The sequence below is a fragment of the Cupressus sempervirens genome, chromosome 7 (assembly GCF_028749045.1).
Source record: "Cupressus sempervirens isolate cs-2001-9-10 chromosome 7, ASM2874904v1, whole genome shotgun sequence".
NCBI classification, from domain to species: domain Eukaryota; kingdom Viridiplantae; phylum Streptophyta; class Pinopsida; order Cupressales; family Cupressaceae; genus Cupressus; species Cupressus sempervirens.
The window spans coordinates 237174941-237184290 of record NC_143124.1 but is presented as its reverse complement, the minus strand read 5'-3'; the positions used below and the strand labels follow the sequence as shown (position 1 = coordinate 237184290).

Below are 9350 nucleotides of genomic sequence, written 5' to 3'. Positions count from 1 at the left end.
AAAAGAAAGTAGGTACATGGCTTGCCATGGTTGAGAGCTGGGAGACCACCAACTATCACTTTTTTTCTATTTTCAAATATGTTATTTTAAATTTATATTAAATTAGAAAAAGGTAGAGTTATATTAAGATTTTATGCAATAAGAACTGTCATGAGTAAAAAATATAGATTCAAAAATGTTGTATAATTATTTAAAACAAAAGCAAAAATAAAAACTAGGAATAAAATTACGTTGAATTGAAATTAAATCTTCAATTCATAATATTGCTGCTACCATCAACATCATAAATCAAGTTTAGAAAAATAATTCAACTTTGATTATTCAAAGTTTTTGATCTTGAAATCAAGTCTTAATATAGTAACTGGTGTTTAAACTCTCCTAACCAAATATTAAACAATAAAAATTCCAACTAAATCTATAAATCTATAAAATAGAATAATAATCGCAAGCCTAAAAAATAATATTTTGGCCTTTAAAAAAGCCAAAATTTGCCAAATTATATCCTGCCAAAAATTTTAAACAAAGATAGCATTTAGATTCAATTAAAAAGCTCTCTAGACCAAAGAAAACAATATATTTTCATAGTAATAATCAAGCACTAAGCCCACACGATTTACTTGAATACAACCAAAAATCTACATAAGAAAAAAATGTTAGAGTAGATTGCGGCTGGTAGCCCAAATGTTTATTCGTCCAAACTCCATTAAAGAAAAGAAACCTTGAGGTACTTGTAAAAGTAGTCTTATGAAATCCTAATACCAGTACCAACTCATAGAATAACCTGATTCTGAGTTTGCACCTAAACATTTTCAGTAGAGCCATGTTCAGGAGAGCCACATTTAGTCTTAGCCCTAGATTTCATATAGCAATTAGAGTAAAGGATAGTGTCATACTTGTTCTTCCACTGGCACAAGCACTCAACGCATCTAAGACCTTCTAGTCTGATCCACAGAAATGCCACCACACCGTCATGAACAAGAGGAATCATGCCGTGCAGGTGGTTGAATCTCTCCATCTTCACTGTAAACTTCACACTCCAACTGATGAAAAGAAAAATGCCACAACCACTGATGATAATGGAGAAGCCAATGAGGAGCCAAGCGAGCATGTTGATTTTGTCCACAAGCATGGAGTACACAGCAGAGATGAAAGCCAACTTAGTCAAACCAAAGCTGAAGAAGATAATTATGTTGGTTTTGCCGAGAAACAGTATTTTGTCTCCTATGGTAAGAGGTGTACTCAGATGCCACATGAGGACCACAAATAGGGACAGAAAGAAGGACAAACAATAAAAAATGAGAAATGCCCGAAAGGAATCGAATCCAATTAGAAGTGTAGAACCCAACATTTCTTGTGTTTCTCCTTTGGTTACGTCCATTTGGAAACCACTTGGAATAGTGAAGGCTGTCGTAAAAGACATTGTGGCTAACAACACTGCCACTACTAATTCTATGTGGCACCTGTCTTCATATGCTTTGTTCACTAAGTTAATGGCATTCTTGTACTTTTGTGAGCTCACCTTTGGGGACAAATAGAGGAAATGCCTTCTCCTAGGAGGATAATTAGCCAGCACTGCAATTAATTTGTGAGATTCATAGTGATCTGTGTTCTCTCTTGTAATGTCCAGAGCCGTCAAGCCTTCCTCGTTAACAACATCTTTGTTTATGCCTTTTATACACAGGAGTGACTCCACCATCTACATAATGCACAATTAAGTTTAGAAAGCTAAGAGGGTAATAATATTTCAGCTCTTATTACCATTATATTAGAGCATTTAGACTAAATTAACATAATTTACAATTGATCATTTAGAACTTCAAAATTATTATTTAAAGTATAAAATTCAATCTCAATCAACCAACTTTTTTCTGCGTTGGAAAACTAACTTTGACATTCCAAAGTTAATGGTTATGAGTGAAGAATGAGTAAAAACAGGGAGCACAAAGAGTTTTTTGAAGTAAAAGAAAATGACATCATGCAAGTTCCAAAATTTTTTTATGGAAAGTGATATAGTAAGATAGATATTTATAAATATTTATAAAACAAAAATTTTAAGAGAAGAGTGAAACTGCTATTTATGTTGATAATTTGTTGTATATAAGTGATAGATTTAAGATGAAGGATAAGTTTAAAATTGTCAATGTGAATGAATTTATATGAAAGATCTTAGTCTTAAAATATTTTCTTGGAATGAATATTTATTAAAGTAATAGAAAAAAAATGTATTTGTCAAAAAAATGTATGCAAAGGATGTGAAAGAAATTCAAAGATGAAGGTCATAAAGGTAGTCAAAATAAATTTTAAGATATGTAAAAGAAACTTTGAATTTCAGTGTTCATTACTACTTTTCTATAAGGTTCAATCTTAATCCTCTTAACATCTGATCAAAACTGGTGAGATAGTTTGTGGAACAATAAGTCTACATTTGAAAATTGTTTCTCTTTCAATTTTAGTTTTCATTACGTAGAGTTCAAAGAAAATAAAGTATGATTGCCCTTCATCTTCTTGAAACTTCAAAAGTCAATGTATGTTTGTCCTTTCATCCAATGAAACAGAGTAGCATAAAAATAGAGTATATTGCTGTTACTTCAACTAGTACATAAAATTTTTCACTTCCAAAAAGTTACAGAATAAAAAGAAGCCAAATCAGCCTACATTAATTCTTTGTGACAACATGAACGTCGTAAAGTTAGCAAAGATTCCAATTTATCATTATAAGAAAAAAAATTTGATCTAAAGTATCACATCATTTGAAATTTAGTGCAGAAGAATGAATTGGAATTTAAATAGTTAACAATCAAGAACAACTAACTTCTATAAAAATATTAAACAATACTAACCGAAAGAGAACAAAAACTAAAATGTATTCACCAAATAATCAAAACAATATCATTATGTTGCTCAAAACTGAAGTGTATCCAAAGCTCACCTATTTGCAAACTACTAATTTAGGGGGGAAAATTGGATAAAAACTTTTAGAAATAGGTAGTTCTTCATTTATCTTATAAAACATCTCCGATCAGATGATAGGAAAGAATTGTTACATTGTTGAAAGAGGGATCTGATGTGAAATGTACACTCTGAGATTAATTCAGGTTACATACTAATAAAAGTGGTAAAAACTAGTAACATATTTTTGGTAGAACCTAATTCATTTACTTCATTGTCAAGTAAAAGGAAACTTACATGAAAGTTCTTCTTCCTTTCTGCAATATGCAAAGGCGTGTCGCCATTTTCCAAGCCCTCTGACTGATTGCTTATGTATGGAGTCTTCTCAACTCCCTGGTTCACAATGTCTGATAAGAACGCTACTTTTTTCAAGTAATCAACAATTCGCACTTGGCTGACTTGGGAAGCTAAGTGCAACACATTCATTCCACAACTATTTCTTATTTCAACAGCATCTAGATGACACTTTATCAACACCTTTACTGCCTCTAGATGCCCCAGTTCCGCTGCCATACAAATCAGTGTTTCTTGGTTGTCATTAACCCAATAACACAGTTCCGGTTGAAACTCAATTAACAAACTCATTATATGTACATAACTTCTCCCTATAGCTACATGCAATGCCGTATTTCCATTTGTGTAATTTATCTGGATTAACTCTCTTGCAACATCTGGTAAATCTAATATATCCTTCACCAAATCTGTAAAATAGACAACCAAGTTCTTTGTAACTGATATATTTCTCTATATGAAATAAACAGTTGGTTAAGAAACGAAAATGAGCCAAACCCACACATAAAGACCTACTTCAAATACTCATACATTAATAAGAAATCAATAGACAAAGAAAAACATAAACTCTAGAGACTGCCTTTCTTTTCCTTTGATTACTGCAACATATAAACAGGTTCGTCAGTTTGCTGTCCTTTGACTTAGACCTTGTGGATCTGCTTTAAATAGTGCCTTCACCATGTCTAAATTGCCACTTTTGTAGGCTTTGAATAGAGCTTTTCCATTATAGTTGTTGCATGTTAATATTAATCTTCAGGTTTCTTAACTCTAAATATTAGATTAGGTTTTCTTTTGTTTTTAGTTCCGATAGTTTTGTATAATAGCTTGTAACTGTTATTGCCGTCTCTTTTATAAATTTGTTGTATTGTTCTGATTGAGAAGTAGATCAAATAATAAATGGTTTCCACTTTCTACATATTTTCATCTTGTTTCTCAGTCTGGGCCAATAGTGGTATTAGAGCATTGGAAATAATCTATGTGCAAAGCTTTTGAAGACTGGAGTGTTTTTGAAGAAGCAAAATAAAAGAAAACAGATTCAGGTGCAATTGATTTAATTTTGATAAAGTTTTTACAAGTTGATTACATTACTAAATTTTGGCAAGAAAATTTCAACAATCATTTACAATCTGTGCAAATTGTGTTTCTTTGTGTATTCACAATGCAATCTATTGTTTCATTAATTGGGGAAACATTATCTGGAAAAGATAACTGGATGGAATGGCATAGAAAGGTGGAAAATACACTCATATTTAATTATTTATGGTTCAAAATATGTGACAGAAATACTCAACCTGTAGAGCCAAGTGATGCTAAAGAAAACGAAATATGGATATATAAAAATTCAAAAGCTTTAGCTTTGATAAGGGCTTCTGTTAATGGAGAAGTGTATCGACATATACAGGGATGCACACTTGCCTGGGATGGCCTCGATAAATTGAAAAATTTATTTGATTCTCATTCAGAGTTAGAGTTTATTCAATTGCAGTTAAAACTATTCAATCTTGAATTAAAAAATGGTGATGTTATGAGTCTAGCTTCAGAAATTAGAGCTATAAAACAAGATGTTGATGCTGCAGGTGGGAAAGTTGATATTTATCTCACAGCTTTTATCAAAGCACTTCTTCCAACACATTCCACATATCTAGAGTCTCTTCAGGCAAGCAATCAATTAAAAACCATTACTTTTGATCTATTGGTTGAAAAGTTAGCAGAGTGTGAGAAAGCATTCGGAAGGAAAATAGATAATCCAAATGAAAATGTTTGTCTTTCTTATCGAGAAAATCCTATAAATAAAATAGCTTCACGAGGTGATCATAATGATAGAGAAAAAGGTAGAAGTCAATGGAAGAAAATTGATAATCAGAATGATAGACAATTTTTATATTGTAAAAGATGTGGTAAAAAAGGAAGTCATGAAGCACATGAATGCAAACTCTCTTGGAAAAAGATAGAAAGTTTTATTTAAGGAAACTCTTTTAAGCAAAAAGATAAAACCAAAGTTTATAATAATGATAAATCTTCAGATGATAAAATTTTAGGTACAACTCAATTTGCTTGTGATAGTGATGGTGATCAATATGTCCTTACCATTTCAGAATGTGCATCTACTTCCTCATGGTATGATACTTGGATTTTAGATACTGGAGCCACACAACACATGACATTTAGACATGATTACTTTGAGGAATTTAATAAAAGTGATTGTGGTCCAATTTACTTAGCTGATAAATCAAGTCTCAAACCTAGTGGAAAAGGAACTATTCGATTTAAGTTGCCTAATCTTCCAGATTTTGTGGTTCATGATGTTTTATATATTCCTCAGTTACGACACAATTTACTATCTCTTGTATTGATTCGCCAACAAGGTTACTCTATTCTATTAAAAGATGTTCAGGTTGTTGTAAGAAAGAAATATAATAATCAAATTGTGTTGACTGGAAGTGAGGATGAAAGATTATTAAAATTAAATGGCACTCCTTCTCTTTCTAAAAATTTTACTTATCTTACAGAGGAAGGTAATCTATCTACTACTATGTTGTGGCATGCAAGATTATGTCATATATGTTATGATAAAATTCATATCATGAAAAAGAATGGTGTTGATGGCTTACCTATTTTGCCTAAATGTGTTGAAAAGTGTGAAGCATGCATTCTTGCCAAGCAACATAGAAATTCTTTCCCTCGATCCAATTGGAGGGCATAGAGAAAATTACAGCTTATCCATTCAGATTTATGTGGGCCTTTACCAATAACTTTTGTGGGAGGATCTAAGTATTTTATGTTGTTCATTGATGATTATAGTCATATGACTTGGATTTATTTCTTGCAGCAAAAATCAGAAGCTTTTGAAACTTTTAAAAGATTTCATGTTATGATTGAAAATCAGACTCAATGTAAAATTGGTACTCTCCAAAAAGATAATGGTGGAGAATTTACTTCTCTCATTTTCAAAGATTATCTATGTCAACATGGGATTCAACACCATCTCACTGTACCAGGTAATCCTCAACAAAATGGAGTTGTTGAACGAATGAATAGAACCATCATGAATATGGTTAGAGCAATGTTATACTTTAAAGGAATCAAGTTGTATTTTTGGGCTGAAGCAGCAAGAACTACAATTTATCTTCGTAATAGGTCTCCATCATCAGCACTTCACCAGGAAATTCCATATGAGGTTTGGTTTGGATATCCTCCTCCTATTCAACATCTTATAATTTTTAGGTCCACTTGCTATGCTTTATTTCCTAAAGAAAAAAGAAATAAGTTGCAATATCATAGTTTTAAATGCATCTTTCTTGGATATTCTAAATCCTCTAAAGCCTATAGGTTGTATGATGAAGCTAATAAAAAAATCATCATTACATGTGATGTAGCATTTTGTGAAACTTCTAAAAATGTTGAAGATATTGAATGTCAACATCTAGAAGAACTATATAAATCTTCTCCCTGCAAAGAAACTTTTTGTGAGACTATACATTCTGGGGGGAACCCAACTTATTTAGCCTCACCTTTAAAGGATTCACATGTTGCATATGTATCTCAAAATCAAGCTAATCCATCTATGAATGAACAAGAAGAAACTTCATCAACCAATGAGCCTGAAATCTCTAAACCTTTGGAAACTACTACAACTTCTTTTGTGCAACCAAAATCTTCTCATAAGTGGTAAAAACAACTCCAACAAACTCTAAAAGACTTAAGACCTGATGAAATAGGAAAAATAGGTACAAGAAGTTCTTACAAAGCAAGGCTAGCAGCTCAATCCGATGTTGTAGATAATATAGAGTCTATTGATGAACTTAATCTTGCAAGTGACTTTGAACCAACTTCCTATATTGAAGCCAAAGATAGTAAAGTTTGGAGGCAGGCTATGTAGGATGAATATGATGCCTTAATAAAGAATGGCACATGGGAGTTGATTGATCCACCACTTGGTTGTAAACCTATTGATTGCAAGTGGATTTTTAGAAATAAATATAAAGTAGATGGCACCCTTGAAAAACATAAAGCTCGACTTGTTGCGAATGGATATTCTCAAAAAGAGGGAATAGATTTTGTTGAAACATTTGCACCTATAGCAAAATGGACCACCATCCGTGCTTTGTTAAGTCTTGTAGCTCAAAATGGGTGGAAAATTCACCAAATGGACGTCAAAACTGCATTCTTAAATGGTGATCTCAAAGAAATCATCTATATGACTCAACCTGAAGGGTATGTTAGTAATGGGAAAGAACATCAGGTATGCAAGCTCAACAAATCTTTATATGGTTTGAAACAAGCTCCTCGGGCTTGGTATGAAAAACTTACTAAGCATCTGTTGAAGTTGGATTTTCAGCATTTTGAGTTTGATGATGCAAGACTTTTTGTTAAAAAGGTTGATAACATTGTTATCTAGCTTGTTGTTTATGTGGATGACTTATTTATCACTGGTAGTGATGAAAATACTATTCAAGATGTGAAACAACAATTGAAGTAGGGTTTTGATATGATTGATTTAGGTCATCTTCATTACTATTTAGGTATTGAGATGATTCAAAAACCTTATTATATTTTTATTACCCAACAAAAATACATTGGTGATCTTTTGCAAAAGTTTGGCATGGCTGATTGCAAACCACTTAGTACTCCCATGGAGCAAAATATCAAACTCACATTAGATGACTCCTCAACATTGGTTGATGCAACTTTGTATAGAAAACTTGTTGGTAGTTTGATCTATGCCACAACCACTCATCCAGATATTGCTTTTGTTGTTGGAGTACTTTCAAGGTTTATGCAACAAGCCCGCCAAGCTCATTAGTTATCTGCTAAAAGAATTCTTCGGTATTTGAAAGGCACATAACATTATGGGCTGAAATACTCTAGAACAAAAGAGTTTTCTTTGATTGGATATTCAGATTCAGATTATGCAGGTGACTGAACAGATGGTAAATCTACTACTGGTTTTTTAATGCACCTTGGGTCTGGTGCAATTTCTTGGAAATCTGAAAAACAATCAGTCCTAGCTATCTCTTCTTCTGAAGCTGAATATATTGCAGCATCTGAAGCAACTCAGAAAATTTTATGGCTTAGAAGGATTCTTGAAGACTTGCATACACCACAGATGTCCTCAACACCACTCCTCATTGATAATCAATCTACTATCAATATGGCTAAAAATCTAATCTTTCATGATCGCATCAAGCATATCAACACAAAGTATCATTTGATTTGGCATCATGTAAAAGATGACAGTATACAGCTAAAATATTGTCCCACTGAAGATCAGCCAGTAGATATGTTTACTAAGGCATTGGGTAGAGAAAAGTTTGAAAAGTTTAAAAGAATGCTTGGTTTAATCCCTTTAGATTAAGGGGGGGATGTTAATATTTATCTTCAGGTTTCTTAACTCTAAATATTAGATTAGGTTTTCTTTTGTTTGTTTTTAGTTCTGGCAGTTTTGTATAACAGCTTGTAACTGTTATTACCATCTCTTTTATAAATTTGTTGTATTGTTCTGATTGAGAAGCAGATCAAATAATAAATGGTTTCCACTTTCTACATATTTTCATCTTGTTTCTTAGTCTAGACCAACAGTTGCATACATCCACACCATTATCTGGTTGTTGGAGTAGAATCTCCACAACTTTGGAAAATCCACCCTGAGCAGCCAAGTGCAAAGGAGTATTTCCTTGGGCGTTGGTAGCCTTCAAAAGCAGAGGATTGAGTTTCAGCAGGACTTGAACGAATTTTAGATTTCCAACACTTGCAGCCAAATGGAGAAGTGTATTTCTACTTCCGGGTGTAATACTATTTAGAGCTGCTCTAAGATGGGATTCTTTTATTTCTGTTGCAGTACATATTGCAGCATTGTACACGCTGAGATCGATCCCTTCGGTAGGCTGCTGAATTTCCATGGATTTTTTTGTGTTGTTGCTGCCTTCAACAAAAGCCGGCTCATATCATTATATGATCTCAATGACGTCAATCAGAATACATGGTAAGTGGGGAAAAGTTGCTCTAAGCGGGGTGATTATTTGAATTCTACAGATAAAGACGAGGTGAAAGTGGGTATTGCCTTGAAAAGAGAAGGCAAAAAGGAAAGCATTTATACCATACGTTAACGG

General features: G+C 32.9%; 1 pseudogene; it reads right to left on the bottom strand.

Annotated features, from left to right (window-relative positions):
• Positions 1-769: 769 nt before the first annotated feature.
• LOC149546378 (uncharacterized) lies at positions 770-9140 on the bottom strand (annotated as a pseudogene).
• Between the last annotated feature and the right edge of the window lie 210 nt (positions 9141-9350).